A 19546-nucleotide genomic window follows, 5' to 3' on the forward strand; every position below is an offset into this window, starting at 1 on the left:
AAAGATGCTTCTTTATGCCTTTTAAACTACTGTAATGGTACGAAAATGCAGTAATTAACTCAGTTTGAGGGAGAATGTGCTAACCAAGTTTGCCGAGAGGACTTTGAAAACGACAAAACAGTACGAATCGGCAGGTGATTTCTGAAATACGTCACCGCCTATTGTTGTGTAGGAGTGTGGAGTTCCAAATTGTAACCACGAATTTATTCCTTAGTCGTCTCGTCTCGGTCTCGTCTCGGTCCCGCAGACGTTTGTCGTGCTTGCGCTGTCATATGGACCACGACCCGAGCGGCAGCGAGCGGCAGTCGAGCAAAGTCGGGACAAGTCGGGACGGGGACAGGGACAGGGATAGGAATGGTGCGAATGCACTGCAAACTACGCAGACACCTGGTGTGAGGCGAGGCGAGGCGAGGCGAGGCGAGGAAGCCCACATCGCTACCAGTGGGCCTCCAGCACGACACTGCCACACACCGCACAGGCCCCTCGCTGAACACCAGGGACAAGATGCGTCCTCCGCTAGTGTCGAAGGCTGCACGCGCCCAGCGAATGACAGGGGGTGCAACGAGCAGCAGTGCGTCTCACACACACGCGGCGGTGCGCCCGCCAATTCGGCCGTCACTCTGCTGGGACGCCGGGCGCGCCTCCCCCCGCCGTCCACGAGGAACTGGCTGTTGCGGAAGGAAGCGCTTTCGTCAAATGCGGCCGAAAACTAACATTTTGTGTGTTGGGAGAAAAGCCGAACGCGAATTCTGCCGTGCTCCTACATTAGATGAGCGCCAACGGCCATACCATGATGAATACAGCGGTTCTCGTCCGATCACCGAAGTTAAGCATCATCGCCGGCCCGGCTAGTACTTGGATGGGTGACCGCCTGGGAAACCCGGGTGCTGCTGGCTCCCTTCCTGTTTTATTTTGTTATGTCACCAGCCCAATTTCAAACTACCTTTCTGTTGTGACAAAGATGCTTCTTTATGCCTTTTAAACTACTGTAATGGTACGAAAATGCAGTAATTAACTCAGTTTGAGGGAGAATTGTGCTAACCAAGTTTGCCGAGAGGACTTTGAAAACGACAAAACAGTACGAATCGGCAGGTGATTTCTGAAATACGTCACCGCCTATTGTTGTGTAGGAGTGTAGAGTTCCAAATTTGAATTGTAACCACGAATTTATTCCTTAGTCGTCTCGTCTCGTCTCGTCTCGTCCCGCAGACGTTTGTCGTGCTTGCGCTGTCATATGGACCACGACCCGAGCGGCAGCGAGCGGCAGTCGAGCAAAGTCGGGACAAGTCGGGACGGGGACAGGGACAGGGATAGGAATGGTGCGAATGCACTGCAAACTACGCAGACACCTGGTGTGAGGCGAGGCGAGGCGAGGCGAGGCGAGAAAGCCCACATCGCTACCAGTGGGCCCTCCAGCACGACACTGCCACACACCGCACAGGCCCTCCGCTGAACACCAGGGACAAGATGCGTCCTCCGCTAGTGTCGAAGGCTGCACGCGCCCAGCGAATGACAGGGGGTGCAACGAGCAGCAGTGCGTCTCACACACGCGGCGGTGCGCCCGCCAATTCGGCCGTCACTCTGCTGGGACGCCGGGCGCGCCTCCCCCCGCCGTCCACGAGGAACTGGCTGTTGCGGAAGGAAGCGCTTTCGTCAAATGCGGCCGAAAACTAACATTTTGTGTGTTGGGAGAAAAGCCGAACGCGAATTCTGCCGTGCTCCTACATTAGATGAGCGCCAACGGCCATACCATGATGAATACAGCGGTTCTCGTCCGATCACCGAAGTTAAGCATCATCGGGCCCGGCTAGTACTTGGATGGGTGACCGCCTGGGAAACCGGGTGCTGCTGGCTCCCTTCCTGTTTTATTTTGTTATGTCACCAGCCCAATTTTCAAACTACCTTTCTGTTGTGACAAAGATGCTTCTTTATGCCTTTTAAACTACTGTAATGGTACGAAAATGCAGTAATTAACTCAGTTTGAGGGAGAATGTGCTAACCAAGTTTGCCGAGAGGACTTTGAAAACGACAAAACAGTACGAATCGGCAGGTGATTTCTGAAATACGTCACCGCCTATTGTTGTGTAGGAGTGTAGAGTTCCAAATTTGAATTGTAACCACGAATTTATTCCTTAGTCGTCTCGTCTCGTCTCGTCTCGTCTCGTCCCGCAGACGTTTGTCGTGCTTGCGCTGTCATATGGACCACGACCCGAGCGGCAGCGAGCGGCAGTCGAGCAAAGTCGGGACAAGTCGGGACGGGGACAGGGACAGGGATAGGAATGGTGCGAATGCACTGCAAACTACGCAGACACCTGGTGTGAGGCGAGGCGAGGCGAGGCGAGGCGAGGAAGCCCACATCGCTACCAGTGGGCCCTCCAGCACGACACTGCCACACACCGCACAGGCCCCTCCGCTGAACACCAGGGACAAGATGCGTCCTCCGCTAGTGTCGAAGGCTGCACGCGCCCAGCGAATGACAGGGGGTGCAACGAGCAGCAGTGCGTCTCACACACGCGGCGGTGCGCCCGCCAATTCGGCCGTCACTCTGCTGGGACGCCGGGCGCGCCTCCCCCCGCCGTCCACGAGGAACTGGCTGTTGCGGAAGGAAGCGCTTTCGTCAAATGCGGCCGAAAACTAACATTTTGTGTGTTTGGGAGAAAAGCCGAACGCGAATTCTGCCGTGCTCCTACATTAGATGAGCGCCAACGGCCATACCATGATGAATACAGCGGTTCTCGTCCGATCACCGAAGTTAAGCATCATCGGGCCCGGCTAGTACTTGGATGGGTGACCGCCTGGGAAACCCGGGTGCTGCTGGCTCCCTTCCTGTTTTATTTTGTTATGTCACCAGCCCAATTTCAAACTACCTTTCTGTTGTGACAAAGATGCTTCTTTATGCCTTTTAAACTACTGTAATGGTACGAAAATGCAGTAATTAACTCAGTTTGAGGGAGAATGTGCTAACCAAGTTTGCCGAGAAGGACTTTGAAAACGACAAAAACAGTACGAATCGGCAGGTGATTTCTGAAATACGTCACCGCCTATTGTTGTGTAGGAGTGTAGAGTTCCAAATTTGAATTGTAACCACGAATTTATTCCTTAGTCGTCTCGTCTCGTCTCGTCTCGTCTCGTCCCGCAGACGTTTGTCGTGCTTGCGCTGTCATATGGACCACGACCCGAGCGGCAGCGAGCGGCAGTCGAGCAAAGTCGGGACAAGTCGGGACGGGGACAGGGACAGGGATAGGAATGGTGCGAATGCACTGAAAACTACGCAGACACCTGGTGTGAGGCGAGGCGTGGCGAGGCGAGGCGAGGAAGCCCACATCGCTACCAGTGGGCCCTCCAGCACGACACTGCCACACACCGCACAGGCCCTCCGCTGAACACCAGGGACAAGATGCGTCCTCCGCTAGTGTCGAAGGCTGCACGCGCCCAGCGAATGACAGGGGGTGCAACGAGCAGCAGTGCGTCTCACACACGCGGCGGTGCGCCCGCCAATTCGGCCGTCACTCTGCTGGGACGCCGGGCGCGCCTCCCCACGCCGTCCACGAGGAACTGGCTGTTGCGGAAGGAAGCGCTTTCGTCAAATGCGGCCGAAAACTAACATTTTGTGTGTTGGGAGAAAAGCCGAACGCGAATTCTGCCGTGCTCCTACATTAGATGAGCGCCAACGGCCATACCATGATGAATACAGCGGTTCTCGTCCGATCACCGAAGTTAAGCATCATCGGGCCCGGCTGGTACTTGGATGGGTGACCGCCTGGCAAACCCGGGTGCTGCTGGCTCCCTTCCTGTTTTATTTTGTTATGTCACCAGCCCAATTTTCAAACTACCTTTCTGTTGTGACAAAGATGCTTCTTTATGCCTTTTAAACTACTGTAATGGTACGAAAATGCAGTAATTAACTCAGTTTGAGGGAGAATGTGCTAACCAAGTTTGCCGAGAGGACTTTGAAAACGACAAAACAGTACGAATCGGCAGGTGATTTCTGAAATACGTCACCGCCTATTGTTGTGTAGGAGTGTGGAGTTCCAAATTGTAACCACGAATTTATTCCTTAGTCGTCTCGTCTCGTCTCGTCTCGTCCCGCAGACGTTTGTCGTGCTTGCGCTGTCATATGGACCACGACCCGAGCGGCAGCGAGCGGCAGTCGAGCAAAGTCGGGACAAGTCGGGACGGGGACAGGGACAGGGATAGGAATGGTGCGAATGCACTGCAAACTACGCAGACACCTGGTGTGAGGCGAGGCGAGGCGAGGCGAGGCGAGGAAGCCCACATCGCTACCAGTGGGCCCTCCAGCACGACACTGCCACACACCGCACAGGCCCTCCGCTGAACACCAGGGACAAGATGCGTCCTCCGCTAGTGTCGAAGGCTGCACGCGCCCAGCGAATGACAGGGGGTGCAACGAGCAGCAGTGCGTCTCACACACGCGGCGGTGCGCCCGCCAATTCGGCCGTCACTCTGCTGGGACGCCGGGCGCGCCTCCCCCCGCCGTCCACGAGGAACTGGCTGTTGCGGAAGGAAGCGCTTTCGTCAAATGCGGCCGAAAACTAACATTTTGTGTGTTGGGAGAAAAGCCGAACGCGAATTCTGCCGTGCTCCTACATTAGATGAGCGCCAACGGCCATACCATGATGAATACAGCGGTTCTCGTCCGATCACCGAAGTTAAGCATCATCGGGCCCGGCTAGTACTTGGATGGGTGACCGCCTGGGAAACCCGGGTGCTGCTGGCTCCCTTCCTGTTTTATTTTGTTATGTCACCAGCCCAATTTTCAAACTACCTTTCTGTTGTGACAAAGATGCTTCTTTATGCCTTTTAAACTACTGTAATGGTACGAAAATGCAGTAATTAACTCAGTTTGAGGGAGAATGTGCTAACCAAGTTTGCCGAGAGGACTTTGAAAACGACAAAACAGTACGAATCGGCAGGTGATTTCTGAAATACGTCACCGCCTATTGTTGTGTAGGAGTGTAGAGTTCCAAATTTGAATTGTAACCACGAATTTATTCCTTAGTCGTCTCGTCTCGTCTCGTCTCGTCTCGTCCCGCAGACGTTTGTCGTGCTTGCGCTGTCATATGGACCACGACCCGAGCGGCAGCGAGCGGCAGTCGAGCAAAGTCGGGACAAGTCGGGACGGGGACAGGGACAGGGATAGGAATGGTGCGAATGCACTGAAAACTACGCAGACACCTGGTGTGAGGCGAGGCGAGGCGAGGCGAGGCGAGGAAGCCCACATCGCTACCAGTGGGCCCTCCAGCACGACACTGCCACACACCGCACAGGCCCTCCGCTGAACACCAGGGACAAGATGCGTCCTCCGCTAGTGTCGAAGGCTGCACGCGCCCAGCGAATGACAGGGGGTGCAACGAGCAGCAGTGCGTCTCACACACGCGGCGGTGCGCCCGCCAATTCGGCCGTCACTCTGCTGGGACGCCGGGCGCGCCTCCCCCCGCCGTCCACGAGGAACTGGCTGTTGCGGAAGGAAGCGCTTTCGTCAAATGCGGCCGAAAACTAACATTTTGTGTGTTGGGAGAAAAGCCGAACGCGAATTCTGCCGTGCTCCTACATTAGATGAGCGCTAACGGCCATACCATGATGAATAAGGCGGTTCTAGTCCGATCACCGAAGTTAAGCATCTTCGGGCCCGGCTAGTACTTGGATGGGTGACCGCCTGGGAAACCCGGGTGCTGCTGGCTCCCTTCCTGTTTTATTTTGTTATGTCACCAGCCCAATTTTCAAACTACCTTTCTGTTGTGACAAAGATGCTTCTTTATGCCTTTTAAACTACTGTAATGGTACGAAAATGCAGTAATTAACTCAGTTTGAGGGAGAATGTGCTAACCAAGTTTGCCGAGAGGACTTTGAAAACGACAAAACAGTACGAATCGGCAGGTGATTTCTGAAATACGTCACCGCCTATTGTTGTGTAGGAGTGTAGAGTTCCAAATTTGAATTGTAACCACGAATTTATTCCTTAGTCGTCTCGTCTCGTCTCGTCTCGTCTCGTCCCGCAGACGTTTGTCGTGCTTGCGCTGTCATATGGACCACGACCCGAGCGGCAGCGAGCGGCAGTCGAGCAAAGTCGGGACAAGTCGGGACGGGGACAGGGACAGGGATAGGAATGGTGCGAATGCACTGAAAACTACGCAGACACCTGGTGTGAGGCGAGGCGAGGCGAGGCGAGGCGAGGAAGCCCACATCGCTACCAGTGGGCCCTCCAGCACGACACTGCCACACACCGCACAGGCCCTCCGCTGAACACCAGGGACAAGATGCGTCCTCCGCTAGTGTCGAAGGCTGCACGCGCCCAGCGAATGACAGGGGGTGCAACGAGCAGCAGTGCGTCTCACACACGCGGCGGTGCGCCCGCCAATTCGGCCGTCACTCTGCTGGGACGCCGGGCGCGCCTCCCCCCGCCGTCCACGAGGAACTGGCTGTTGCGGAAGGAAGCGCTTTCGTCAAATGCGGCCGAAAACTAACATTTTGTGTGTTGGGAGAAAAGCCGAACGCGAATTCTGCCGTGCTCCTACATTAGATGAGCGCTAACGGCCATACCATGATGAATAAGGCGGTTCTAGTCCGATCACCGAAGTTAAGCATCTTCGGGCCCGGCTAGTACTTGGATGGGTGACCGCCTGGGAAACCCGGGTGCTGCTGGCTCCCTTCCTGTTTTATTTTGTTATGTCACCAGCCCAATTTTCAAACTACCTTTCTGTTGTGACAAAGATGCTTCTTTATGCCTTTTAAACTACTGTAATGGTACGAAAATGCAGTAATTAACTCAGTTTGAGGGAGAATGTGCTAACCAAGTTTGCCGAGAGGACTTTGAAAACGACAAAACAGTACGAATCGGCAGGTGATTTCTGAAATACGTCACCGCCTATTGTTGTGTAGGAGTGTAGAGTTCCAAATTTGAATTGTAACCACGAATTTATTCCTTAGTCGTCTCGTCTCGTCTCGTCTCGTCTCGTCCCGCAGACGTTTGTCGTGCTTGCGCTGTCATATGGACCACGACCCGAGCGGCAGCGAGCGGCAGTCGAGCAAAGTCGGGACAAGTCGGGACGGGGACAGGGACAGGGATAGGAATGGTGCGAATGCACTGCAAACTACGCAGACACCTGGTGTGAGGCGAGGCGAGGCGAGGCGAGGCGAGGAAGCCCACATCGCTACCAGTGGGCCCTCCAGCACGACACTGCCACACACCGCACAGGCCCTCCGCTGAACACCAGGGACAAGATGCGTCCTCCGCTAGTGTCGAAGGCTGCACGCGCCCAGCGAATGACAGGGGGTGCAACGAGCAGCAGTGCGTCTCACACACGCGGCGGTGCGCCCGCCAATTCGGCCGTCACTCTGCTGGGACGCCGGGCGCGCCTCCCCCCGCCGTCCACGAGGAACTGGCTGTTGCGGAAGGAAGCGCTTTCGTCAAATGCGGCCGAAAACTAACATTTTGTGTGTTGGGAGAAAAGCCGAACGCGAATTCTGCCGTGCTCCTACATTAGATGAGCGCCAACGGCCATACCATGATGAATACAGCGGTTCTCGTCCGATCACCGAAGTTAAGCATCATCGGGCCCGGCTAGTACTTGGATGGGTGACCGCCTGGGAAACCCGGGTGCTGCTGGCTCCCTTCCTGTTTTATTTTGTTATGTCACCAGCCCAATTTTCAAACTACCTTTCTGTTGTGACAAAGATGCTTCTTTATGCCTTTTAAACTACTGTAATGGTACGAAAATGCAGTAATTAACTCAGTTTGAGGGAGAATGTGCTAACCAAGTTTGCCGAGAGGACTTTGAAAACGACAAAACAGTACGAATCGGCAGGTGATTTCTGAAATACGTCACCGCCTATTGTTGTGTAGGAGTGTAGAGTTCCAAATTTGATTTGTAACCACGAATTTATTCCTTAGTCGTCTCGTCTCGTCTCGTCTCGTCTCGTCCCGCAGACGTTTGTCGTGCTTGCGCTGTCATATGGACCACGACCCGAGCGGCAGCGAGCGGCAGTCGAGCAAAGTCGGGACAAGTCGGGACGGGGACAGGGACAGGGATAGGAATGGTGCGAATGCACTGCAAACTACGCAGACACCTGGTGTGAGGCGAGGCGAGGCGAGGCGAGGCGAGGAAGCCCACATCGCTACCAGTGGGCCCTCCAGCACGACACTGCCACACACCGCACAGGCCCTCCGCTGAACACCAGGGACAAGATGCGTCCTCCGCTAGTGTCGAAGGCTGCACGCGCCCAGCGAATGACAGGGGGTGCAACGAGCAGCAGTGCGTCTCACACACGCGGCGGTGCGCCCGCCAATTCGGCCGTCACTCTGCTGGGACGCCGGGCGCGCCTCCCCCCGCCGTCCACGAGGAACTGGCTGTTGCGGAAGGAAGCGCTTTCGTCAAATGCGGCCGAAAACTAACATTTTGTGTGTTGGGAGAAAAGCCGAACGCGAATTCTGCCGTGCTCCTACATTAGATGAGCGCCAACGGCCATACCATGATGAATACAGCGGTTCTCGTCCGATCACCGAAGTTAAGCATCATCGGGCCCGGCTAGTACTTGGATGGGTGACCGCCTGGGAAACCCGGGTGCTGCTGGCTCCCTTCCTGTTTTATTTTGTTATGTCACCAGCCCAATTTTCAAACTACCTTTCTGTTGTGACAAAGATGCTTCTTTATGCCTTTTAAACTACTGTAATGGTACGAAAATGCAGTAATTAACTCAGTTTGAGGGAGAATGTGCTAACCAAGTTTGCCGAGAGGACTTTGAAAACGACAAAACAGTACGAATCGGCAGGTGATTTCTGAAATACGTCACCGCCTATTGTTGTGTAGGAGTGTAGAGTTCCAAATTTGAATTGTAACCACGAATTTATTCCTTAGTCGTCTCGTCTCGTCTCGTCTCGTCTCGTCCCGCAGACGTTTGTCGTGCTTGCGCTGTCATATGGACCACGACCCGAGCGGCAGCGAGCGGCAGTCGAGCAAAGTCGGGACAAGTCGGGACGGGGACAGGGACAGGGATAGGAATGGTGCGAATGCACTGCAAACTACGCAGACACCTGGTGTGAGGCGAGGCGAGGCGAGGCGAGGCGAGGAAGCCCACATCGCTACCAGTGGGCCCTCCAGCACGACACTGCCACACACCGCACAGGCCCTCCGCTGAACACCAGGGACAAGATGCGTCCTCCGCTAGTGTCGAAGGCTGCACGCGCCCAGCGAATGACAGGGGGTGCAACGAGCAGCAGTGCGTCTCACACACGCGGCGGTGCGCCCGCCAATTCGGCCGTCACTCTGCTGGGACGCCGGGCGCGCCTCCCCCCGCCGTCCACGAGGAACTGGCTGTTGCGGAAGGAAGCGCTTTCGTCAAATGCGGCCGAAAACTAACATTTTGTGTGTTGGGAGAAAAGCCGAACGCGAATTCTGCCGTGCTCCTACATTAGATGAGCGCCAACGGCCATACCATGATGAATACAGCGGTTCTCGTCCGATCACCGAAGTTAAGCATCATCGGGCCCGGCTAGTACTTGGATGGGTGACCGCCTGGGAAACCCGGGTGCTGCTGGCTCCCTTCCTGTTTTATTTTGTTATGTCACCAGCCCAATTTTCAAACTACCTTTCTGTTGTGACAAAGATGCTTCTTTATGCCTTTTAAACTACTGTAATGGTACGAAAATGCAGTAATTAACTCAGTTTGAGGGAGAATGTGCTAACCAAGTTTGCCGAGAGGACTTTGAAAACGACAAAACAGTACGAATCGGCAGGTGATTTCTGAAATACGTCACCGCCTATTGTTGTGTAGGAGTGTAGAGTTCCAAATTTGAATTGTAACCACGAATTTATTCCTTAGTCGTCTCGTCTCGTCTCGTCTCGTCTCGTCCCGCAGACGTTTGTCGTGCTTGCGCTGTCATATGGACCACGACCCGAGCGGCAGCGAGCGGCAGTCGAGCAAAGTCGGGACAAGTCGGGACGGGGACAGGGACAGGGATAGGAATGGTGCGAATGCACTGAAAACTACGCAGACACCTGGTGTGAGGCGAGGCGAGGCGAGGCGAGGCGAGGAAGCCCACATCGCTACCAGTGGGCCCTCCAGCACGACACTGCCACACACCGCACAGGCCCTCCGCTGAACACCAGGGACAAGATGCGTCCTCCGCTAGTGTCGAAGGCTGCACGCGCCCAGCGAATGACAGGGGGTGCAACGAGCAGCAGTGCGTCTCACACACGCGGCGGTGCGCCCGCCAATTCGGCCGTCACTCTGCTGGGACGCCGGGCGCGCCTCCCCCCGCCGTCCACGAGGAACTGGCTGTTGCGGAAGGAAGCGCTTTCGTCAAATGCGGCCGAAAACTAACATTTTGTGTGTTGGGAGAAAAGCCGAACGCGAATTCTGCCGTGCTCCTACATTAGATGAGCGCTAACGGCCATACCATGATGAATAAGGCGGTTCTAGTCCGATCACCGAAGTTAAGCATCTTCGGGCCCGGCTAGTACTTGGATGGGTGACCGCCTGGGAAACCCGGGTGCTGCTGGCTCCCTTCCTGTTTTATTTTGTTATGTCACCAGCCCAATTTTCAAACTACCTTTCTGTTGTGACAAAGATGCTTCTTTATGCCTTTTAAACTACTGTAATGGTACGAAAATGCAGTAATTAACTCAGTTTGAGGGAGAATGTGCTAACCAAGTTTGCCGAGAGGACTTTGAAAACGACAAAACAGTACGAATCGGCAGGTGATTTCTGAAATACGTCACCGCCTATTGTTGTGTAGGAGTGTGGAGTTCCAAATTGTAACCACGAATTTATTCCTTAGTCGTCTCGTCTCGTCTCGTCTCGTCCCGCAGACGTTTGTCGTGCTTGCGCTGTCATATGGACCACGACCCGAGCGGCAGCGAGCGGCAGTCGAGCAAAGTCGGGACAAGTCGGGACGGGGACAGGGACAGGGATAGGAATGGTGCGAATGCACTGAAAACTACGCAGACACCTGGTGTGAGGCGAGGCGAGGCGAGGCGAGGCGAGGAAGCCCACATCGCTACCAGTGGGCCCTCCAGCACGACACTGCCACACACCGCACAGGCCCTCCGCTGAACACCAGGGACAAGATGCGTCCTCCGCTAGTGTCGAAGGCTGCACGCGCCCAGCGAATGACAGGGGGTGCAACGAGCAGCAGTGCGTCTCACACACGCGGCGGTGCGCCCGCCAATTCGGCCGTCACTCTGCTGGGACGCCGGGCGCGCCTCCCCCCGCCGTCCACGAGGAACTGGCTGTTGCGGAAGGAAGCGCTTTCGTCAAATGCGGCCGAAAACTAACATTTTGTGTGTTGGGAGAAAAGCCGAACGCGAATTCTGCCGTGCTCCTACATTAGATGAGCGCCAACGGCCATACCATGATGAATACAGCGGTTCTCGTCCGATCACCGAAGTTAAGCATCATCGGGCCCGGCTGGTACTTGGATGGGTGACCGCCTGGCAAACCCGGGTGCTGCTGGCTCCCTTCCTGTTTTATTTTGTTATGTCACCAGCCCAATTTTCAAACTACCTTTCTGTTGTGACAAAGATGCTTCTTTATGCCTTTTAAACTACTGTAATGGTACGAAAATGCAGTAATTAACTCAGTTTGAGGGAGAATGTGCTAACCAAGTTTGCCGAGAGGACTTTGAAAACGACAAAACAGTACGAATCGGCAGGTGATTTCTGAAATACGTCACCGCCTATTGTTGTGTAGGAGTGTGGAGTTCCAAATTGTAACCACGAATTTATTCCTTAGTCGTCTCGTCTCGTCTCGTCTCGTCCCGCAGACGTTTGTCGTGCTTGCGCTGTCATATGGACCACGACCCGAGCGGCAGCGAGCGGCAGTCGAGCAAAGTCGGGACAAGTCGGGACGGGGACAGGGACAGGGATAGGAATGGTGCGAATGCACTGCAAACTACGCAGACACCTGGTGTGAGGCGAGGCGAGGCGAGGCGAGGCGAGGAAGCCCACATCGCTACCAGTGGGCCCTCCAGCACGACACTGCCACACACCGCACAGGCCCTCCGCTGAACACCAGGGACAAGATGCGTCCTCCGCTAGTGTCGAAGGCTGCACGCGCCCAGCGAATGACAGGGGGTGCAACGAGCAGCAGTGCGTCTCACACACGCGGCGGTGCGCCCGCCAATTCGGCCGTCACTCTGCTGGGACGCCGGGCGCGCCTCCCCCCGCCGTCCACGAGGAACTGGCTGTTGCGGAAGGAAGCGCTTTCGTCAAATGCGGCCGAAAACTAACATTTTGTGTGTTGGGAGAAAAGCCGAACGCGAATTCTGCCGTGCTCCTACATTAGATGAGCGCCAACGGCCATACCATGATGAATACAGCGGTTCTCGTCCGATCACCGAAGTTAAGCATCATCGGGCCCGGCTAGTACTTGGATGGGTGACCGCCTGGGAAACCCGGGTGCTGCTGGCTCCCTTCCTGTTTTATTTTGTTATGTCACCAGCCCAATTTTCAAACTACCTTTCTGTTGTGACAAAGATGCTTCTTTATGCCTTTTAAACTACTGTAATGGTACGAAAATGCAGTAATTAACTCAGTTTGAGGGAGAATGTGCTAACCAAGTTTGCCGAGAGGACTTTGAAAACGACAAAACAGTACGAATCGGCAGGTGATTTCTGAAATACGTCACCGCCTATTGTTGTGTAGGAGTGTAGAGTTCCAAATTTGAATTGTAACCACGAATTTATTCCTTAGTCGTCTCGTCTCGTCTCGTCTCGTCTCGTCCCGCAGACGTTTGTCGTGCTTGCGCTGTCATATGGACCACGACCCGAGCGGCAGCGAGCGGCAGTCGAGCAAAGTCGGGACAAGTCGGGACGGGGACAGGGACAGGGATAGGAATGGTGCGAATGCACTGAAAACTACGCAGACACCTGGTGTGAGGCGAGGCGAGGCGAGGCGAGGCGAGGAAGCCCACATCGCTACCAGTGGGCCCTCCAGCACGACACTGCCACACACCGCACAGGCCCTCCGCTGAACACCAGGGACAAGATGCGTCCTCCGCTAGTGTCGAAGGCTGCACGCGCCCAGCGAATGACAGGGGGTGCAACGAGCAGCAGTGCGTCTCACACACGCGGCGGTGCGCCCGCCAATTCGGCCGTCACTCTGCTGGGACGCCGGGCGCGCCTCCCCCCGCCGTCCACGAGGAACTGGCTGTTGCGGAAGGAAGCGCTTTCGTCAAATGCGGCCGAAAACTAACATTTTGTGTGTTGGGAGAAAAGCCGAACGCGAATTCTGCCGTGCTCCTACATTAGATGAGCGCCAACGGCCATACCATGATGAATACAGCGGTTCTCGTCCGATCACCGAAGTTAAGCATCATCGGGCCCGGCTAGTACTTGGATGGGTGACCGCCTGGGAAACCCGGGTGCTGCTGGCTCCCTTCCTGTTTTATTTTGTTATGTCACCAGCCCAATTTTCAAACTACCTTTCTGTTGTGACAAAGATGCTTCTTTATGCCTTTTAAACTACTGTAATGGTACGAAAATGCAGTAATTAACTCAGTTTGAGGGAGAATGTGCTAACCAAGTTTGCCGAGAGGACTTTGAAAACGACAAAACAGTACGAATCGGCAGGTGATTTCTGAAATACGTCACCGCCTATTGTTGTGTAGGAGTGTAGAGTTCCAAATTTGAATTGTAACCACGAATTTATTCCTTAGTCGTCTCGTCTCGTCTCGTCTCGTCTCGTCCCGCAGACGTTTGTCGTGCTTGCGCTGTCATATGGACCACGACCCGAGCGGCAGCGAGCGGCAGTCGAGCAAAGTCGGGACAAGTCGGGACGGGGACAGGGACAGGGATAGGAATGGTGCGAATGCACTGCAAACTACGCAGACACCTGGTGTGAGGCGAGGCGAGGCGAGGCGAGGCGAGGAAGCCCACATCGCTACCAGTGGGCCCTCCAGCACGACACTGCCACACACCGCACAGGCCCTCCGCTGAACACCAGGGACAAGATGCGTCCTCCGCTAGTGTCGAAGGCTGCACGCGCCCAGCGAATGACAGGGGGTGCAACGAGCAGCAGTGCGTCTCACACACGCGGCGGTGCGCCCGCCAATTCGGCCGTCACTCTGCTGGGACGCCGGGCGCGCCTCCCCCCGCCGTCCACGAGGAACTGGCTGTTGCGGAAGGAAGCGCTTTCGTCAAATGCGGCCGAAAACTAACATTTTGTGTGTTGGGAGAAAAGCCGAACGCGAATTCTGCCGTGCTCCTACATTAGATGAGCGCCAACGGCCATACCATGATGAATACAGCGGTTCTCGTCCGATCACCGAAGTTAAGCATCATCGGGCCCGGCTAGTACTTGGATGGGTGACCGCCTGGGAAACCCGGGTGCTGCTGGCTCCCTTCCTGTTTTATTTTGTTATGTCACCAGCCCAATTTTCAAACTACCTTTCTGTTGTGACAAAGATGCTTCTTTATGCCTTTTAAACTACTGTAATGGTACGAAAATGCAGTAATTAACTCAGTTTGAGGGAGAATGTGCTAACCAAGTTTGCCGAGAGGACTTTGAAAACGACAAAACAGTACGAATCGGCAGGTGATTTCTGAAATACGTCACCGCCTATTGTTGTGTAGGAGTGTAGAGTTCCAAATTTGAATTGTAACCACGAATTTATTCCTTAGTCGTCTCGTCTCGTCTCGTCTCGTCTCGTCCCGCAGACGTTTGTCGTGCTTGCGCTGTCATATGGACCACGACCCGAGCGGCAGCGAGCGGCAGTCGAGCAAAGTCGGGACAAGTCGGGACGGGGACAGGGACAGGGATAGGAATGGTGCGAATGCACTGCAAACTACGCAGACACCTGGTGTGAGGCGAGGCGAGGCGAGGCGAGGCGAGGAAGCCCACATCGCTACCAGTGGGCCCTCCAGCACGACACTGCCACACACCGCACAGGCCCTCCGCTGAACACCAGGGACAAGATGCGTCCTCCGCTAGTGTCGAAGGCTGCACGCGCCCAGCGAATGACAGGGGGTGCAACGAGCAGCAGTGCGTCTCACACACGCGGCGGTGCGCCCGCCAATTCGGCCGTCACTCTGCTGGGACGCCGGGCGCGCCTCCCCCCGCCGTCCACGAGGAACTGGCTGTTGCGGAAGGAAGCGCTTTCGTCAAATGCGGCCGAAAACTAACATTTTGTGTGTTGGGAGAAAAGCCGAACGCGAATTCTGCCGTGCTCCTACATTAGATGAGCGCTAACGGCCATACCATGATGAATAAGGCGGTTCTAGTCCGATCACCGAAGTTAAGCATCATCGGGCCCGGCTAGTACTTGGATGGGTGACCGCCTGGGAAACCCGGGTGCTGCTGGCTCCCTTCCTGTTTTATTTTGTTATGTCACCAGCCCAATTTTCAAACTACCTTTCTGTTGTGACAAAGATGCTTCTTTATGCCTTTTAAACTACTGTAATGGTACGAAAATGCAGTAATTAACTCAGTTTGAGGGAGAATGTGCTAACCAAGTTTGCCGAGAGGACTTTGAAAACGACAAAACAGTACGAATCGGCAGGTGATTTCTGAAATACGTCACCGCCTATTGTTGTGTAGGAGTGTAGAGTTCCAAATTTGAATTGTAACCACGAATTTATTCCTTAGTCGTCTCGTCTCGTCTCGTCTCGTCTCGTCCCGCAGACGTTTGTCGTGCTTGCGCTGTCATATGGACCACGACCCGAGCGGCAGCGAGCGGCAGTCGAGCAAAGTCGGGACAAGTCGGGACGGGGACAGGGACAGGGATAGGAATGGTGCGAATGCACTGAAAACTACGCAGACACCTGGTGTGAGGCGAGGCGAGGCGAGGCGAGGCGAGGAAGCCCACATCGCTACCAGTGGGCCCTCCAGCACGACACTGCCACACACCGCACAGGCCCTCCGCTGAACACCAGGGACAAGATGCGTCCTCCGCTAGTGTTGAAGGCTGCACGCGCCCAGCGAATGACAGGGGGTGCAACGAGCAGCAGTGCGTCTCACACACGCGGCGGTGCGCCCGCCAATTCGGCCGTCACTCTGCTGGGACGCCGGGCGCGCCTCCCCCCGCCGTCCACGAGGAACTGGCTGTTGCGGAAGGAAGCGCTTTCGTCAAATGCGGCCGAAAACTAACATTTTGTGTGTTGGGAGAAAAGCCGAACGCGAATTCTGCCGTGCTCCTACATTAGATGAGCGCCAACGGCCATACCATGATGAATACAGCGGTTCTCGTCCGATCACCGAAGTTAAGCATCATCGGGCCCGGCTGGTACTTGGATGGGTGACCGCCTGGCAAACCCGGGTGCTGCTGGCTCCCTTCCTGTTTTATTTTGTTATGTCACCAGCCCAATTTTCAAACTACCTTTCTGTTGTGACAAAGATGCTTCTTTATGCCTTTTAAACTACTGTAATGGTACGAAAATGCAGTAATTAACTCAGTTTGAGGGAGAATGTGCTAACCAAGTTTGCCGAGAGGACTTTGAAAACGACAAAACAGTACGAATCGGCAGGTGATTTCTGAAATACGTCACCGCCTATTGTTGTGTAGGAGTGTGGAGTTCCAAATTGTAACCACGAATTTATTCCTTAGTCGTCTCGTCTCGTCTCGTCTCGTCCCGCAGACGTTTGTCGTGCTTGCGCTGTCATATGGACCACGACCCGAGCGGCAGCGAGCGGCAGTCGAGCAAAGTCGGGACAAGTCGGGACGGGGACAGGGACAGGGATAGGAATGGTGCGAATGCACTGCAAACTACGCAGACACCTGGTGTGAGGCGAGGCGAGGCGAGGCGAGGCGAGGAAGCCCACATCGCTACCAGTGGGCCCTCCAGCACGACACTGCCACACACCGCACAGGCCCTCCGCTGAACACCAGGGACAAGATGCGTCCTCCGCTAGTGTCGAAGGCTGCACGCGCCCAGCGAATGACAGGGGGTGCAACGAGCAGCAGTGCGTCTCACACACGCGGCGGTGCGCCCGCCAATTCGGCCGTCACTCTGCTGGGACGCCGGGCGCGTCTCCCCCCGCCGTCCACGAGGAACTGGCTGTTGCGGAAGGAAGCGCTTTCGTCAAATGCGGCCGAAAACTAACATTTTGTGTGTTGGGAGAAAAGCCGAACGCGAATTCTGCCGTGCTCCTACATTAGATGAGCGCCAACGGCCATACCATGATGAATACAGCGGTTCTCGTCCGATCACCGAAGTTAAGCATCATCGGGCCCGGCTAGTACTTGGATGGGTGACCGCCTGGGAAACCCGGGTGCTGCTGGCTCCCTTCCTGTTTTATTTTGTTATGTCACCAGCCCAATTTTCAAACTACCTTTCTGTTGTGACAAAGATGCTTCTTTATGCCTTTTAAACTACTGTAATGGTACGAAAATGCAGTAATTAACTCAGTTTGAGGGAGAATGTGCTAACCAAGTTTGCCGAGAGGACTTTGAAAACGACAAAACAGTACGAATCGGCAGGTGATTTCTGAAATACGTCACCGCCTATTGTTGTGTAGGAGTGTAGAGTTCCAAATTTGAATTGTAACCACGAATTTATTCCTTAGTCGTCTCGTCTCGTCTCGTCTCGTCTCGTCCCGCAGACGTTTGTCGTGCTTGCGCTGTCATATGGACCACGACCCGAGCGGCAGCGAGCGGCAGTCGAGCAAAGTCGGGACAAGTCGGGACGGGGACAGGGACAGGGATAGGAATGGTGCGAATGCACTGCAAACTACGCAGACACCTGGTGTGAGGCGAGGCGAGGCGAGGCGAGGCGAGGAAGCCCACATCGCTACCAGTGGGCCCTCCAGCACGACACTGCCACACACCGCACAGGCCCTCCGCTGAACACCAGGGACAAGATGCGTCCTCCGCTAGTGTCGAAGGCTGCACGCGCCCAGCGAATGACAGGGGGTGCAACGAGCAGCAGTGCGTCTCACACACGCGGCGGTGCGCCCGCCAATTCGGCCGTCACTCTGCTGGGACGCCGGGCGCGCCTCCCCCCGCCGTCCACGAGGAACTGGCTGTTGCGGAAGGAAGCGCTTTCGTCAAATGCGGCCGAAAACTAACATTTTGTGTGTTGGGAGAAAAGCCGAACGCGAATTCTGCCGTGCTCCTACATTAGATGAGCGCTAACGGCCATACCATGATGAATAAGGCGGTTCTAGTCCGATCACCGAAGTTAAGCATCATCGGGCCCGGCTAGTACTTGGATGGGTGACCGCCTGGGAAACCCGGGTGCTGCTGGCTCCCTTCCTGTTTTATTTTGTTATGTCACCAGCCCAATTTTCAAACTACCTTTCTGTTGTGACAAAGATGCTTCTTTATGCCTTTTAAACTACTGTAATGGTACGAAAATGCAGTAATTAACTCAGTTTGAGGGAGAATGTGCTAACCAAGTTTGCCGAGAGGACTTTGAAAACGACAAAACAGTACGAATCGGCAGGTGATTTCTGAAATACGTCACCGCCTATTGTTGTGTAGGAGTGTAGAGTTCCAAATTTGAATTGTAACCACGAATTTATTCCTTAGTCGTCTCGTCTCGTCTCGTCTCGTCTCGTCTCGTCCCGCAGACGTTTGTCGTGCTTGCGCTGTCATATGGACCACGACCCGAGCGGCAGCGAGCGGCAGTCGAGCAAAGTCGGGACAAGTCGGGACGGGGACAGGGACAGGGATAGGAATGGTGCGAATGCACTGAAAACTACGCAGACACCTGGTGTGAGGCGAGGCGAGGCGAGGCGAGGCGAGGAAGCCCACATCGCTACCAGTGGGCCCTCCAGCACGACACTGCCACACACCGCACAGGCCCTCCGCTGAACACCAGGGACAAGATGCGTCCTCCGCTAGTGTCGAAGGCTGCACGCGCCCAGCGAATGACAGGGGGTGCAACGAGCAGCAGTGCGTCTCACACACGCGGCGGTGCGCCCGCCAATTCGGCCGTCACTCTGCTGGGACGCCGGGCGCGCCTCCCCCCGCCGTCCACGAGGAACTGGCTGTTGCGGAAGGAAGCGCTTTCGTCAAATGCGGCCGAAAACTAACATTTTGTGTGTTGGGAGAAAAGCCGAACGCGAATTCTGCCGTGCTCCTACATTAGATGAGCGCTAACGGCCATACCATGATGAATAAGGCGGTTCTAGTCCGATCACCGAAGTTAAGCATCATCGGGCCCGGCTAGTACTTGGATGGGTGACCGCCTGGGAAACCCGGGTGCTGCTGGCTCCCTTCCTGTTTTATTTTGTTATGTCACCAGCCCAATTTTCAAACTACCTTTCTGTTGTGACAAAGATGCTTCTTTATGCCTTTTAAACTACTGTAATGGTACGAAAATGCAGTAATTAACTCAGTTTGAGGGAGAATGTGCTAACCAAGTTTGCCGAGAGGACTTTGAAAACGACAAAACAGTACGAATCGGCAGGTGATTTCTGAAATACGTCACCGCCTATTGTTGTGTAGGAGTGTAGAGTTCCAAATTTGAATTGTAACCACGAATTTATTCCTTAGTCGTCTCGTCTCGTCTCGTCTCGTCTCGTCCCGCAGACGTTTGTCGTGCTTGCGCTGTCATATGGACCACGACCCGAGCGGCAGCGAGCGGCAG

The 19546-nt window shown here is 55.0% G+C and overlaps 14 non-coding genes and 6 pseudogenes across 14 annotated transcripts; all 20 read left to right on the top strand.

The window, feature by feature from the left end:
* Nucleotides 1-775: 775 nt before the first annotated feature.
* Nucleotides 776-896, top strand: LOC126158994 (5S ribosomal RNA). Its single transcript, XR_007533963.1, has one exon. It is a non-coding gene; the product is annotated as a 5S ribosomal RNA (ribosomal RNA).
* Nucleotides 897-1736: 840 nt separating this feature from the next.
* On the top strand, nt 1737-1854 carry LOC126158659 (5S ribosomal RNA). The gene has a single exon (XR_007533649.1). It is a non-coding gene; the product is annotated as a 5S ribosomal RNA (ribosomal RNA).
* An 847-nt stretch (nt 1855-2701) lies between these two features.
* On the top strand, nt 2702-2820 carry LOC126158690 (5S ribosomal RNA). The gene has a single exon (XR_007533678.1). It is a non-coding gene; the product is annotated as a 5S ribosomal RNA (ribosomal RNA).
* Nucleotides 2821-3666: 846 nt separating this feature from the next.
* On the top strand, nt 3667-3785 carry LOC126158981 (5S ribosomal RNA). Its single transcript, XR_007533951.1, has one exon. It is a non-coding gene; the product is annotated as a 5S ribosomal RNA (ribosomal RNA).
* Nucleotides 3786-4619: 834 nt separating this feature from the next.
* On the top strand, nt 4620-4738 carry LOC126158691 (5S ribosomal RNA). Its single transcript, XR_007533679.1, has one exon. It is a non-coding gene; the product is annotated as a 5S ribosomal RNA (ribosomal RNA).
* An 845-nt stretch (nt 4739-5583) lies between these two features.
* Nucleotides 5584-5702, top strand: LOC126159013 (5S ribosomal RNA; annotated as a pseudogene).
* An 845-nt stretch (nt 5703-6547) lies between these two features.
* Nucleotides 6548-6666, top strand: LOC126159014 (5S ribosomal RNA; annotated as a pseudogene).
* Nucleotides 6667-7511: 845 nt separating this feature from the next.
* Nucleotides 7512-7630, top strand: LOC126158692 (5S ribosomal RNA). Its single transcript, XR_007533680.1, has one exon. It is a non-coding gene; the product is annotated as a 5S ribosomal RNA (ribosomal RNA).
* An 845-nt stretch (nt 7631-8475) lies between these two features.
* Nucleotides 8476-8594, top strand: LOC126158693 (5S ribosomal RNA). Its single transcript, XR_007533681.1, has one exon. It is a non-coding gene; the product is annotated as a 5S ribosomal RNA (ribosomal RNA).
* Nucleotides 8595-9439: 845 nt separating this feature from the next.
* On the top strand, nt 9440-9558 carry LOC126158694 (5S ribosomal RNA). The gene has a single exon (XR_007533682.1). It is a non-coding gene; the product is annotated as a 5S ribosomal RNA (ribosomal RNA).
* Nucleotides 9559-10403: 845 nt separating this feature from the next.
* On the top strand, nt 10404-10522 carry LOC126159015 (5S ribosomal RNA; annotated as a pseudogene).
* Nucleotides 10523-11356: 834 nt separating this feature from the next.
* LOC126158982 (5S ribosomal RNA) lies at nt 11357-11475 on the top strand. The gene has a single exon (XR_007533952.1). It is a non-coding gene; the product is annotated as a 5S ribosomal RNA (ribosomal RNA).
* Nucleotides 11476-12309: 834 nt separating this feature from the next.
* On the top strand, nt 12310-12428 carry LOC126158695 (5S ribosomal RNA). The gene has a single exon (XR_007533683.1). It is a non-coding gene; the product is annotated as a 5S ribosomal RNA (ribosomal RNA).
* An 845-nt stretch (nt 12429-13273) lies between these two features.
* On the top strand, nt 13274-13392 carry LOC126158696 (5S ribosomal RNA). The gene has a single exon (XR_007533684.1). It is a non-coding gene; the product is annotated as a 5S ribosomal RNA (ribosomal RNA).
* Nucleotides 13393-14237: 845 nt separating this feature from the next.
* Nucleotides 14238-14356, top strand: LOC126158697 (5S ribosomal RNA). The gene has a single exon (XR_007533685.1). It is a non-coding gene; the product is annotated as a 5S ribosomal RNA (ribosomal RNA).
* Nucleotides 14357-15201: 845 nt separating this feature from the next.
* On the top strand, nt 15202-15320 carry LOC126158997 (5S ribosomal RNA; annotated as a pseudogene).
* Nucleotides 15321-16165: 845 nt separating this feature from the next.
* On the top strand, nt 16166-16284 carry LOC126158983 (5S ribosomal RNA). Its single transcript, XR_007533953.1, has one exon. It is a non-coding gene; the product is annotated as a 5S ribosomal RNA (ribosomal RNA).
* Nucleotides 16285-17118: 834 nt separating this feature from the next.
* Nucleotides 17119-17237, top strand: LOC126158700 (5S ribosomal RNA). Its single transcript, XR_007533687.1, has one exon. It is a non-coding gene; the product is annotated as a 5S ribosomal RNA (ribosomal RNA).
* Nucleotides 17238-18082: 845 nt separating this feature from the next.
* LOC126158998 (5S ribosomal RNA) lies at nt 18083-18201 on the top strand (annotated as a pseudogene).
* Nucleotides 18202-19051: 850 nt separating this feature from the next.
* LOC126158999 (5S ribosomal RNA) lies at nt 19052-19170 on the top strand (annotated as a pseudogene).
* Nucleotides 19171-19546: the final 376 nt, after the last annotated feature.

Source organism: Schistocerca cancellata, unplaced genomic scaffold (assembly GCF_023864275.1).
Source record: "Schistocerca cancellata isolate TAMUIC-IGC-003103 unplaced genomic scaffold, iqSchCanc2.1 HiC_scaffold_1114, whole genome shotgun sequence".
NCBI classification, from domain to species: Eukaryota; Metazoa; Arthropoda; class Insecta; order Orthoptera; family Acrididae; genus Schistocerca; species Schistocerca cancellata.